Genomic DNA, 14,822 nt, shown 5'->3' with positions numbered 1-14,822 from the left:
CTACCACTTTATCATTTAGAATCCAAGAAAGAGACTAAAGATACAAAACTTAGTTTTCTTACATTTATATCTACGCGTGATTCATAGAATATGTTAGAAGCAACTTTCCCCCAATCTGTATAAGTACCCATTATCACCAAAAAGAACGAGATCAAAATGAAGCTGCTGTACGGAAGTAATTAACGTTAATTTTGTGCGGAAAATATATTCTACAGCTAATTCCTACGTCCTAACCTGCGAGTAGCCCGATTAATTACAAACAAAACCAGGAGAAGATACGCGTGAAATTTCTGCTACAAGTTATCATGTGTCATTTCCCGTAACGAATGACAAATATTATTTAATTTGAGGCTGCTTAGTTCCTTCTAAAGGTGCTTTGTTTGTTGCCAGGGGCCCATGTTTAGTGGCACTAATTATCTCCGCCAGCTATCGGCGCAGTGAACCAGATCAACGAGCTGTGGAATAAGAAAAAAGGCCAAGTCGCTGAAGGCCCCAGGACCTTTACGTCAGTCCTCGTGATATCATTAGCCGATGGAAAAACCGAGAGACTGGCGTTCTTTCTTCTAGTAGTGGGCTATGTGTTAATTATCTGCTCTCTGCACGGGTCACGTAGAGTCAGAAGATAATGAAGTTTCCTTGCAGGTCTACCGATAACTTGAGCTTACCACTAAAGAACTCATATATGGCGGTGGTAACTTCAGACAGGCGAATCAAGGTATTTTTTCCGTCGTTATAAATACAAGAAAATGCATGTTTTTCTCAGCAGACTCGCATTGTTTTATTGAAGTAAAGCATTATTAGTAGTCTGTAATTAAAAATATTCAAAATTTTATTAGTTTTCTGTATTGAAAAACAGTTCGTTAACGAACGAATCTTTGGTATTTACTTACGGTAATTTCTGCTTGGTCTTTCTCCTGCATCAGATAATTCCGTTCGCAAGCAAATTTTTGGTTCCTTTCTTCGTTAGGCTCTAGTAATCGTGGTCATATTTTACGATGTTTTGCAGAGGTATGCATTTTTGACCTTTAACACATAACAATTTCGTACAATCCAGTTTGCTCTTTATCCATATGTACTTCCCACTGTGCGATCGTGCTTTGTAGTGTTGCCAACAATGACACTGGTTTCTCTTTGATCTACTTTTTCTCTCAGTGAGGAATGAAAGAGTAGTGATTAAATTTTGTGTGCTTACTAATTGGAGTGGCAAGGAGGAGGGTGAGGTGTCGAAAAGAGTGGACAGTAAGTGCATATCAGGGTGGATTGGAGGAAATAGGTGAGGGGCAGAAGTAAAAAGAAATTTGGGGAAGTGGTTGAACGAGAGAGTGTGAAGGATGAAAAATGCCGTTTTCTGTGATGTCTTCAATTATTTTAATACTGTCTAGTTTTCAGTATTAATTTGGTCACTGGGTAACTATCTATTTTCTGTTATTACGTTTCGTATACGGTAGTTGTCTTAGAAAGGGAGGAGGTATCTACGTACTCTAATACTTATGACGTTCATAACTTTTTCAATAGCTCTTGGTCTGCGGTAGTCCTGTTTAAGAATGTCTGCAGATGTTTAATGGTGTGTAGCATATTGACATTCTCTGATATGTTCTCTAATCTTGTGTCAAATGTCCTGTTGCGGTGTTGGGTTGTTTTGGGTGAGGAGACCAGACAGCGAGGTCATCGGTCTTATCGGATTAGGAAAGAAAGTCGGCCGTGCCCTTTCGAAGGAACCATCCCAGCATTTGCCTGGAGCGATTTAGGGAAATCACGGAAAACCTAAATGAGGGTGGCCGGACACGGGATTGAACCGTCGTCCTCCCGAATCCGAGTCCAGTGTGCTAACCAATGCGCCACCTCGCTCGGTGTCAAATGTCCTGCCAGTCATCCTAACGTATATTTTGTCGCAGTATATGCAACTAAGCTGATAGATACAAGGTAGCTATTATCTCTTGGTTTTTTATTTCAGTTTTGGGATGTCTTTCTGTATCCACTTGTTTGTTTTGTAAGCAATATTTTTTTGAGCATATTACCTATTTTATATGTTAATTTCTTGTGGTAGGTCATTATATGCAGGTTAAATGTGTTGATGTCGGTTGGTTTGAGTTTTCTCATTATTTGTGTCTTTACTTTTCTGTTTGGCTTGGCTACTAGTGTTCCTTTGTGTCCATTTTTCATGCAATTTATATTGTAATTGACAGGTCATTTTGTCAATCAGAAGTGTTTAGAGGATTCTGTGCAATCCGTTAAACATATATCTAACAGCGGCCTCTTACTGATTCTGAAGTTGTTTTGAAGTTGCATTTGAGGTAATGTCACTTGTTGCGGCTTTTCTGCATATGTCAAATTACGTTGTGATTGTCATTTCTTATGTTTGTGTTTGCAAAGTTCAGTGTGGTTTCTTGTTCTTCCTTTACTGTATTTATATCTTTGAGTAGCTGTATTTCGTTTTTAGATTCATCTGAAATGCATATTATGTTGTCCATGTACCTGTACCGGCAGATGATGTAGCGTTTCTTTGTTATTAGGTCTTCAGTTTGGTAGATTTACGTCGGCTGTACCGAGAGTAATGCAAAGGTGAAGCCAAATTCTATCACATTTGATATAATTCGTTTCAAGGCAAATATGGTTGATTTGATTCTTTCTTTACACAAAATGCAACCTCTCTTGTCTAGATCCAAAAGAATCAAGGAACATCTCTGCGAAAATATTCACCACTGAACCACAATGAAATACATTCAATTTGCGCATTCGTTTTAATGTGCAGTGTACTAGGTTTGAAAGAAAGGATGGGTAGTCTACACTACTAATCCCTTCGAATATTTTCTTCCTGGGTTCAGAACAATAGATTCATTCCCACAATTACGTGGTTTCCGATGCTAGTTTCAGGTTCACGTGTATTAGAACTCAATGAGCTACAAGATGAGTGGACAACTCTTTGGTACTCGTATTTATTCTTTAGTAATTCTTTTTACATTACAGGAAATTTTATTAGATGTTGTTTCTTGACTCTACAGGTATTAGTATCAGTTTTATAAGACACCAAATCATTATTTGTCAGACATACTCGTAAATTAAGTTTGTGTTATTATGTCCTTCAAATACTGACTTTGCAATTGGATGAAATATTTTTAATTATTGCTTAGACAAATTACATTCATATTCAAAGAATCTCGTATAGCGAGTGTTTCACGACCAACTGGACATATCATTTCTTCTCATATACTATTAGATCAAGAGTATCTAGACACTTATTATATAACATTAATATGGAATGGACCTACTGTGCCGTGTCGAGCGGTACGGTTGTTTAGACACCGCCAGCGATCTTGTTCTTGAGTCCACCTGAGGATGGCTGCTGAGGAACGTGTGAACAGTTAGATAACGAAAAACTGCTGGAGAGCCACCAAGTACAACAGTTCTACGGGAAGCCAAGGCCCTCATCGAGTAGGTGTGCACACCGACACTGGATGGAAACGGCAGCGTGGGCGGCGCTTGTATGTTTAGAGCACCCTGTGGCACCGGATAATATTTCCTATTGTCGCACACGTGGCATTACTGGAAGGCAAGGAACTGCTTCAGCACACTGGAAGGAGCCCAGTCACGGTGCGTTTCAGCTAATGTTTGTATCATGGTGCACTTGAGTTCAGGTTGACTCACAGCATTATACGCAAAGTGAAGTCAGGAACTGCCGATTGTTGTAGCTGACTACATCCGAAATTTGTGAGCTATATGTTACAGCTTGTTATGGTTGTTGCTTCTGGGGCATGCTACCTGAGTATTGTGTACCGCACGTGGGCCACGGTGAAGTCAGCATTACACTGAGGAGACAAAAGTTATGGGATATTTTTCTGCATAGCCTTCTGAAGAAGGGCACTAGGTACCTGAAACCGGTTAACGAAGTAAAATTTCTTTTATGCAGTTGGTTGGTGAATATTTCAATAGTTAAAGACATTGTTTTATTCAAACGATACTCTGTTTATTCGATCTTCAAAGAATTCATTTTTTATATTGTTAAATTGGTATTCGTAAGACTAATAAATTGATAATAAAGATATGAACTCCAGGTCAGCAAAGACCCCAGCCCAAACCTTACATCACCCAAATCCTTACCTACACCACTATTCGGGAGCTTAAATTCTACTGGGGCACTTGCAATGAGGTATCTGAATATCTGTGAAGAAACAGTAGCCCTTTTAGAATAGCAGTCACAACCAGAAGAGACACTAATCGGGAGCGAAGTACATGTTCCAACTCATCCCCGAGGTAGCACTTGTCTCACGACGGAAATGTTGGCAGCCTAGTCCATTTGAAGAATGTTAGTGTCCAAATAAGTAGCCTGCCTTATGACAGGAGGTACTGTCACGCTGATGCAATAATCGTCCCCGATCTCTACTTCTACTGCAAGTAGCCTGCTTTATGAGAGGGTACACTGTCATGCTGCTTTATGAAAGGGTCTGTCGTCATGCTGGTGCACTTACCGTCCGCAAACTCTACTTCCACTGCATGTAGTACACAGTCGTGAGCTTACTGCAATTTCTTTGCAAGTCAACAAGCAACGTTCCTCTCTGTGTCAGGCGAGGAGCACGCATGCGCCTTCGTACATTGACTTATCGCCTAAGTGACTCGGCTCGCTCTCAATTGTTACTCAGTGACAAGAGGTGGAAGGCCAGTCAGCTCCTGCTACTGTCGGTTTTGTTGGGCCTGAAGGCTGCAAGCACATTCCAGAATGGTGTGGTTTTCTGTACGGTAGTCGCTTTGCCAAATTGACAGGGCTGGGGAAAACGGCGTTCGAACCGCAAGGCGGCATGCATTTGCCCCTGCTGTTTGCTACCTGTGTATATACAGGCAATTGGTGTGCCGGAAGCATATTGATCTGTTTCTTTAGCATCTTATTCGGTGCTGTCAGGTGATGTACTGCGAGTTTCACTTGATCCACTTGTTAAGAAATGCTTACGGGCAGGTACGTTCGTGAAATTGCTTTTACTATAGGCTTGTTGGTGTCCGTGCACTTTGCGCCTTGTGCATTGTGGATAATTCACAAATACGGTGAACTATGCCTGTAACACGTAATTTGTGTAGAAAAAGATATTTTTCTTGCCTTAATTGAGCCCACTGGGGCGGCCGTGGTGGCCGAGCGGTGCTAGGCGCTTCAGTCCGGAACTGCGTCACTGCCTCGGTCGCAGGTTCGAATCCAGCCTCGGGCATGGATGTGTGTGATATCCTTAGGTTAGTTAGGTTTAAGTAGTTGTAAGTTCTAGAAGACTGATGACCTCAGATGTTAGGTCCCATAGGACTCAGAGCCATTTGAACCATTTTGGCACTATGATTCTGTGTGTCTCTAGACACCTTTTATTCAAATTGTGAAGAGCGCAAGTGTTATTTTTTATTAGGTGTTTCTGTCTATTCATGTTATAAATGTTCTTGTTGCTTATTACTTTAGCCTGATGTACAATCTGGAGTGTTACGTATACGGCTAAAAATATTCTCTCAGTGGAAGAGAAATGGGAGTTTTGTCCTTTTAAATTTATTTATACATCTTTTATCATTGCCAGTTGGTTCAATGCCGCTCTCCTTCCTGTGTGTGTGTGTGTGTGTGTGTGTGTGTGTGTGTGTGTGTGTGTGTGTGTGTGTGTGTGCATTCTGGCTGAAACTGTCGTAGACAGGATATTGCAATCAATTGATTCTTAGTTCTTCAATTCTTTTCTTGCACTCAACGTCTCTTATAGCGTGGGCGTTTTGGTCCAAATTAATAATTAGTATCTAGAGCGTGTTGTCGAAATTCGTTGGGTATCGCTTCTTGGGTTATACTTCTACGAATTGCTACATGCTTTTATGCACTGAAGCTCCGAAGACACTGTTATAGCCAGGCGCTGTGGAAGAGCGGTTCTAGGCGCTTCAGTCCAGAACCCCGCTGCTGCTACGGTTGCGGGTTCGAATTCTGCCTCGGGCATGGATGTGTGTGATGTCATTAGGTTAGTCAGGTTTAAGTAGTTCTATGTCTAGGGTACTGATGACCTCAGATTTACGTCCCACAGTGCTTAGAGCCATTTTTGAAACATAGGCGTGCGTATTCAAATACAGGCAGAATACACCGAAGTGGTCGGCAAAGCCCATATAAGACAAGTGTCATACGCAGCTGTTAGATCGCTTACTGCTGCTGCAATGGCACGTCAGCAAGACTTAAGTGAGTTTGAATGTGGTGTTATAGTCAGAGCACGAGCGATGGGATACAGCAACTCCGAGGTAACGATGAAGTGGGGATTTTCCCGTACGACATGTTCACTTTTGATGACTCTGCGACACAAAGCCTTATGCCCCACCTGGGCCCTTCAACAACGAAATTGGACTGCTGAAGACAGGATACATGTTGCCTAGCCGGATGAGTCTTGTTTCAAATTGTATCGAGCGGATGTACGTGCATGGGTATGGAGACAACCTCATGAATCGATGGACCCTGCATGACAGCAGGGGACTGTTCAAGGTGATGAAAGCTCTGTAATGGTGTGGAGCGTGTGCAGTTGGAGTGGTAAGGGGGCACTAATACGTCTAGGTATGACTCTGACAGGTGACACGGACGTAAGCATCTTGTCTGATCACCTGCATCCAATCATGTTCAGTGTGCATTTCGACGGACTTGGGCAATTCCAGCAGGACAGTGCGACAGCTCAATCGTCTAGAATTGCTACAGAGTAGCTCCAGGAACACTCCTACAAGCTTAGTGTTGTGTACATACTTCCGCGTAGTCAGCTCGTACACAACTTTCCCACCAGAGCGCGCCCCGCTAAGCACAACAGTGCAGGCACAGCGCTCGTCCGTCTCCACACTGTGAGATGGCTCTGTCTTAGAGACGGACCAAATTCTGCTTCCGCCGATCCGCGTATTAATATGTAACGCAGCCAATGAGATTGCTGCTGACGTAGAACCTTTTCTCCTCGCGTATCACACTCGCGCAGTGATACCTGAACGCTCGAGGTATTATAACGCGTGTACAGACATCCAATCACTCAGTCTGCATTATTCTGTAGTCAAGTTTCAGTCTGCGCCTAATAAGATTAACATATTCCTGTATGTAGCCATGAAGAAAAATGTATAGACACTTTGTCACGTGTCAGAGCTATGGCGTGTGACCGCTCGCCTGGTGCAAGTCTTTCGATTTGACTCCACTTCAGCGACTTGCGCGTCGATGGGGGTGAAATGATGATGATTAGGACAACACAACACCCAGACCCTGAGCGGCGAAAATCTCCGACCCAGCCGGGAATCAAACCCAGTCCCTTAGAATTGACAGTCTGTCGCACTGACCACTCAGCTAACGGGGGCGGTCCATCAGAGCTATGTGAGAATAAGGTTAACGTACCAAGACCAAAGGAATTTAAGATTGTCATTTGTAAACAGCACCCAGAATAAAGTTACGTAATGTCTATGTTATTTATTATTTTAATAAATGTGTGTGAAAATTAATCAAGGTCTGTTTAAAGTTGGTCACCGTCAATCTGCTACTCTAAGCGTGCTAGTGGCATTTCTATCGTCTGACCTAACGGCAGAAGACAAACACGCAACAATAAGACAACGAGACGTATTGTTGACACTCGCCTACTTCGATAGAGCGACAAGTCAAATAATCTGATGGTGTGTCTACCGAAGGCCTTACAGTACGCACACCACACTTGTACACTTCCACTGGCCATCAAAATCCCCAGACGTGAACATTATTCAGCATCTCTGGGATGCCCTCCAAGTGCTGTTCAAGAGATCTCCACCTCGTCATACTCTTATGGATATAAGGACACCCATGCATGAGTCATGGTGTCAATTCCCTCCAGCACTACTTTAGACATTAGTCGAGTCTATGACACGTGGTGTTGCTGCACTACTGCGTGTTCACGTTGGACCCACACGATATTAGACATGTTTACTATTTCCTTTGGCTCTTCAGTGTAGCATTGTGTAATTGTGGCTCACTGTCTGATTTGAGCCGAGGACCAAATTTCCTGTTATGTTCATTTTATTGGCATGTAAATTTACTTAACATAATATTTTTCTTTTTGCTTTAGCGTAGATGTGTGTATTCAACAATGGTGGAAACAGAGGCATTGTATACATCATAGCCAAATTATATTACAATGTACTATTCAGCTTTGTGAAATTCCCTTATTTCATTAACTGTACATATTGAGGCTCTCATAGGTTTGAAACAGAGATTAAACGAGACTCTAGGTTGATTGGTCTTTGGTTCACGACTAAATATGTTTTCTGGTACAGATGATGACTGATGCACTCCCAGCTCATCGCGAGCTCCACTGTCTCAACAATGCTGTAATAATATATATTCATATCCCTCCGCAGTTAGCGTTTCTTTAAGCGTGGGATGGCTCCATATAGGAGCCAAGAAAAACATATCCATATCTCACCGTTGGCACAGCCCATGATGGAGGTAATGTTCTCCAGGCATACGCCAAACGCAAACCCTTTCACTGGGTTGCCACAGGGTACAGCGCTATCCGTGATTTGAAATTACTCGTTTGCAGTCATCCATTATCTAGTGGCGTCGCTCTTTGGACAACAGAAACATATGCCTTGTAAGCATCTGCTCGGCTATTACACCTAGTTCTTTTTAACACCCCAACGCAGAGTCATTATGAAAGCTGGACTGCTGATATCACTTCGCAGCTCACTTTCTGCTGATTTCTTGCGCTATTTTACAACCATCTTCCAGAATTCTTTATGGTCTTGTCATTCTGGTCTTGGTTTAACTGTGGTTTTTCTTTTCTACTACACAGTCACATCACCAGCATTCGAGTTAGGCAGCTCTAGCAGGGTTGCTATCTCCCTGACTGGTATGTTGCTCAGGCGACCACCAAAGAACGTCCAGTGCATTCTTGTCTTACTGCTTCCTACGGAGACTACAATAATCCCGGCCTCTTTCTACACTGACGGTGCAACTCTCGTGACATCAAGAGGTCAGTGACGCGTTAAATGGTGGTGTCCGAATATTTTTAAACAAGTGGTGTATGTTACAGCCAACTATAAATGCTTCGGAAATTAATGACGCTAAATACCTGTACTCTTTACTATAAGATGACTCTAATGACAGTCTCAGCGATGATTACAGGTTCCGGGTCGTAACGTGTGACCACAGTAAATAAGACACAAATGTCCTGTGCATACATATTACTAAAGCCAGTGTGCCATGCATGGTACTCGATTTTCGTCTTGCAATGAAGCTCCCGAGTGCGAGGTTGCAAAAGACCTACGTTTATGGCATTCGACGCTCCAGTTCCAGTACAGCATTCGTGGCTGCCGCGTCGCGGTCGCGAAGGGGGTCCGAGGCAGTTTCAGGTAAGTTTTTACAGTAATATGATAATTTATGGATTTGTAGTTTTAGCTTGACGATATCCGTTACGGACAAACGGTAATGGCAGTTACTCTGAAGACGGTTGGGTTATCCCGACAGAAACCTAGGTGAATTGTAGGTAAACGGTGCAACCGAGGCTGTTGATTAGTAAAATTAATATTTATACAGTTGATGACAGGGCCGCGAAATGTTGAAGATATTTAGATTCTGAAACAGGCGTCAAGCCTTGTAGTTCATCATCCTTGTCGGACAGGCAGCCACAAATCCCGCCTCCAATGTGATGTTGAAAAGGAGAATCGTTGACCACGGAGCGGGTACTGGACGTAATGGCGTAAATGGATGATCATTCGCTGCGTTGTAAAGAAAGAAATACGAACAGATTTACGTTATGTCTGCGGAAATACTACCGTGTAATACGCTAGAAAAACTAGGAGTATTCAAGAGAGGTCAACGAGCACTTGTTAGAAAACTGGTGTATGCGCGTTTCAAGGATGCTCTACACAGTTTTACAGGATGCGCATGTGAACAACTACTTTATGCACATCAAATTCGGGACGACATTGATTACAAAGATTTCAAGGGTAGCGGTGTATGATTGCATAACTTAAAACAGTGTTACAGAATTGGAAGGCCTACGATAACGACTTGACGATGCACAGCAAACTGCAAAATCGACGGGAAACTTTTAGATTAAATGTGCAAACGTACCCCACCGTTTACTAAGGAATTAATTGTAAACTCAAACCAATCGGTATCTGAAGAGGAAATGCATATGAAAGGAACCCAGGACATTAGAGGTACCAAGGAAGTTGTAACAAGATCAGATAACACGAATGCCTTACTGCAATCGTTTAGAATTATGCCGACTGTTCATCTGGATGGAAAAATGGCTGGAAGGTTACATATTCTGCTGGGAGATGTTAGAGATGTTTTCATCCTTATGATTCTTTCTCGTGTGCGTGATTTTGCAAGGGCAGTAGGGAATATTTACGTAAGAGGAAACAAGAGTTGAAAAATGGGTGTAAGCGAACTACAACTATGGTATGACACTGCTTTTGGCAATAACTGGTCAAAATAACTTGCTTTCACTTGATTCCTCGATGGGTATAAAAATCATACTCCTTTGGAACAAAGCATTCTTCCTGAAAAATTCGTGACATTGCAGTTCTTACGACCTAGAGCCACTGGACAAATTCTACCTCTGGATGTTTTTTTTTTCGTGCCTATAAAACATGTTATTGTACTATCTGCAGGTACGCCTTAAAGAATAGCCAGTTCCATGCCATCAGATTCCTTCAGCCCTCATCATCCAACAACAATAACAAGATTCTATACACACTATTTAAAATAGGATACCTAGCTGAACGTGGTGCACGGTTTGTAACTTAAAAAAAAAGAAAAAAAACGCTCTAAGTACTATGGGAATTAACATTGGAAGTCATCAGTCCCCTAGACTTAGAACTACTTAAACCTAAATAACCTAAGGACATCACACATATCCATGCCCGTGATAGGATTCGAACCTGCGGCCGTAGCAGCAGCGTGGTTCCGAACTAAAGCGCCTAGAACCACTCGGCCACAGCGGCCGGCGGCTGGTAACTCGCAAGGAGTTCGCCCTCGATATTGATGGTGCGAACCTTTGTGACCGCTGTGGTGCGTCATTTTTCATTCAATGTTCATGGTAGGAGTTATTAGTTTGTTGTGAACATTCCTTGATTGTGAAGTAAAAAGTGTAGACCCCATAGCTGCTTGACGTTTGCACCACTGGGACACTCATTTTCTGTTGCCCTCCTCAAGCATTCCATGAATCATTATCAGCTAATATTTTTCTTCTCGTAGTTGTTAAAACAACACATTCAAATTAGCCTCAGCAGAGAGTGTACTTGCGACGTCGAACTCAAGGTGTTCCTTGTTGACGGAGGGTACAGTGTCTATTGACATGTGTTAGATTGTAAGTTTCTAATTCTCAGTATTCCAGAACTATATAAACTATGGTCGTTGTAGAAATTTACCCAGAAGAGGCAATGTGTTAAAATCGCCATTTTAGACAAAATTAGACTTTACTTTGCCTTTTAAACTGGTAAACCATTACGGCTACAAGCAACAAATAACGAACTGACATGAAGCGTACAGTGCCTTGGATATGAAAATGTTTCATATTTTAGAGGAGCCGCACAAAATAGGCAAGATTACCACAAAATACATTTTGTTGGTAAGTAAACATTATGCAATGGACAATTCACATAGAAATCCCATTTGGATGTTGTATTTTTGCGAGACGTTCGTGTTGTGCTTTGTGTAACAAGCATCTGTCGGAATTCTATAACAACAGTATCGCAGCCCTTTCGAAACACATCTTTTCATTCTGCGATATTAATTCTCGTGTAGGTCGGAATCCCACGACTATCTGGCGAATCAACAGGTCCATGCGAATTGTGCCCGAGATGACAGACATATTGCAGAAGCTTAGACACGACTCGTACGACGAATCAAATGCGATTATTTGAGACAACACGAGTATCCAAAAGAAAAGAGCGATTATACGTAGAGATGACAAAACTCAAGCGATGTCTCCTAATATCGTGCCGGACTTAAGAAGTTGTTGGGATTCCCCCGCAGAAACAATAAGCCACGCTACTTCTAAAGCCGTTCTTAATGGTCAAAGCGTTGCGGGTGCAGGATTTTGTGTACGAACTGAGCTCGCCGTTGCGTCCGTTAAATGCCCGATGAGTGACCAAATGAGTAGCACGGATTTTCCTGAAAGTTCTTCAATCGCGAAGAATTCTGGCCCGGTGACGTGGCGCATTGCCATCCATAACAGTAGCATCTTTGTCTCCAACTAGTCGAACGTAACCATTTCCAGTCAGTGACCGATTATGTTGGACCAGAGGACCCAATGCAGTCCTCCAAGCACAGTCCACACCATTATGTAGCAACCACCAGCTTGCACACTGACTTGCTGACAAGGATCCACAGCTTCGCGAGGTCTGCGGGGCACACCATCCATACCATCAGCGCCTAGCAGCTGTAATCAGGACTCAACTGTCCACGTCACGAGCTTACAGTCGTATAGAGTCCAGCCGATATGGTCACGAGCCGAGGAGAGGCGCTGCACACCATGTCACGCTCTTAGAACAGGCACTCGCGCCGGCTGCCACTGAATTCGTTAAATATTTCCGAAATTAAATGTCCAATGCGTGTACCTGCAACTACCATTCCGCTTTCAGAGTCAGTTAATTTCCGTCGTGCAGCCATAATCGCGTCAGAAACCTTTTCGCATGACTTATCTGAGTATAAATGACACCTGCACCATGTCACTGCTCTTTTATACCTTGTGTACGCCATGTTATCGCCAAGTGTATACCTTTCCCATGACTTTGGCCACTTCAGTCTACCCAAAGCACCACCAACAGTGCGGCGACCATTTCTGCGGCTGTCTTTCAGGTGCTGGCAGAAAAAGAATGCACAGTGACATCAGCTGAGAGAGCGGTGCAACCACGCTGTCTTTTCAGAGCAGCAGTTTTGCGGAATAATGAACTATAGCTTCGAAAGGCCACAAACCTGCCATTGTCGAAAACAGGCACATTCTGACAGACATCTGGTTTCTGACATGAGGTGTACGACGATTTTCTCAGAAATATACAACATTAAAATGCTACACTGATGTTTAAAAGTCATGGGATAGCGGTACTCTCTGATACAGATGACGTTAGTATCGTGTACACAAAATATAAAAGCTCATGGCGGTGGAGGAGCTATCATTTGTATTCAGGTGATTCATGTGGTAATGTTTCCTACGTGTTTATGGCCACCCGAAGGGAATTAACGACTTAAAACGCGGAATGGTAGCTGGAGCTAGACGAATGGAGCATTCCATTTCTGAAATAATTAGAGAATTCAATGCTCCGAGACCTACAGTGTCACGAGTGTGGTGAGAATACAAAATTTCAGACACTACCTCTGACAACGGACAACGCAGGGGCCGATGGCCTTCACTTTTCAAATGGCTCTGAGCACTATGGGACTCAACTGCTGTGGTCATTAGTCCCCTAGAACTTAGAACTACTTAAAGCTAACTAACCTAAGGACATTACACACATCCATGCCCGAGGCAGGATTCGAACCCGCGACCGTAGCAGTCGCACGGTTCCGGACTGCGCGCCTAGAACCGCGAGACCACAGCGGCCGGCTGGCCTTCACTTAACGACCTAGAGCAACGGTATTTGCGTACAGCTGTCACTGCTAACATAAGAGCAACACTGGGTGATATTACCACGGAAATCAAGGTGGAACGAACAACGAACGTGTGCGTTACGACAGTGCGACGAAATTTGGCGTTCATGGGCTGTCAGGAGACGATCGACGCGAATTCTTTTGCTAAAAGCACGAAATTGCCCGTAGCGCCTCTCCTGCGCCATTGCTCATACCGGTTGGACACTATACGGTCGGAAAACCGTAGCCTGGTCAGACTAGTGCCAGTTTAAGTTGGTAAGAGTTGATGGGGAGGTTCCATTGTGCCACATATGTGACGAAGCCATGGGCACAAGTTGTCAAATAACTCAGCAAGTTTGTGGTGGCTCCACAATAGTGTGCGCCGTGTTTACATGGAATGGACTGGGATCTGGTTATGTTGGGCTATTCGGAGCCCAGTTGCGGCCACTCATGGACCTTTTGTTTCCAATCAAAGCTGAGATTTTTAAGAATCACAATGCGCCATGTCACTGGGCCCAGTTGTCGGCGACTGTTCTGAAGAACATTCTGGATAATTCAAGCAAATCATTTAGTCGCCAACATCGCCCGACCTGAATCCCACCGAAAATTTATGAGGCATAGTCGAGAGCTCAGTTCGTGAACAAAATCCTGCAACACTTTCGCAGTTATGGACTACTATAGAGGCAGCATTGCTCAGTATTTCTGCAGTGAACATCCACTGACTTGTGGAGTCAAAGTCACGTGTGTGACTGCGCTACACCGTACAAAAGGAGGTCCGACAGATGCACACATCAAAACAAGTTTTGCATCACCTCGGATCCAAGAGTTCCGGAAACTGTACAGAAAAGGAGAATAGAGAACAACATAAACGTCATTGCCTCCCTTTTCATCGACCGTGGAAAACCACATTGCATGTTTTACCAACACACAGCGAGATCTTCTGAGGTGGTCGTCCAGGTTTCTGTACACACTGGTACCTCTAATACCCAGTAGCATATGTTCTTGCATTGATGCATACCTGTATTCTTCGTAGCGTACAATCCTCAAGTTCATCAAGGCACTGTTGGTCCGATTGTCCCACTCTTCAATGGCGTAGATCCATCAGAATGGTTGGTGGGTCACGTCGTCAATAAACAGCCGTCTGTCCTAGGTATATTCGACAGGGTTCATGTCTGCAGAACATGCTGGCCACTGTAATCGAGCGATGTTGTGACCATGAAGGAAGTCATTCAGAAGATGTGGACGATAGGGGCGCGAATTGTCGTCC

General features: G+C 43.4%; 1 protein-coding gene across 1 annotated transcript in view; it reads right to left on the bottom strand.

Annotated features, from left to right (window-relative positions):
• The window catches only part of LOC126335702 (Down syndrome cell adhesion molecule-like protein Dscam2), a 1,471,118-nt gene that overhangs the window by 420,785 nt on the left and 1,035,511 nt on the right, over positions 1-14,822 (bottom strand). The window lies entirely within an intron of this gene.

Source organism: Schistocerca gregaria, chromosome 2 (assembly GCF_023897955.1).
Source record: "Schistocerca gregaria isolate iqSchGreg1 chromosome 2, iqSchGreg1.2, whole genome shotgun sequence".
In the NCBI taxonomy this organism is placed as follows: domain Eukaryota; kingdom Metazoa; phylum Arthropoda; class Insecta; order Orthoptera; family Acrididae; genus Schistocerca; species Schistocerca gregaria.
Note: the sequence above shows the minus strand (reverse complement) of the source record. Positions and strands in the feature narration are given on the sequence as shown.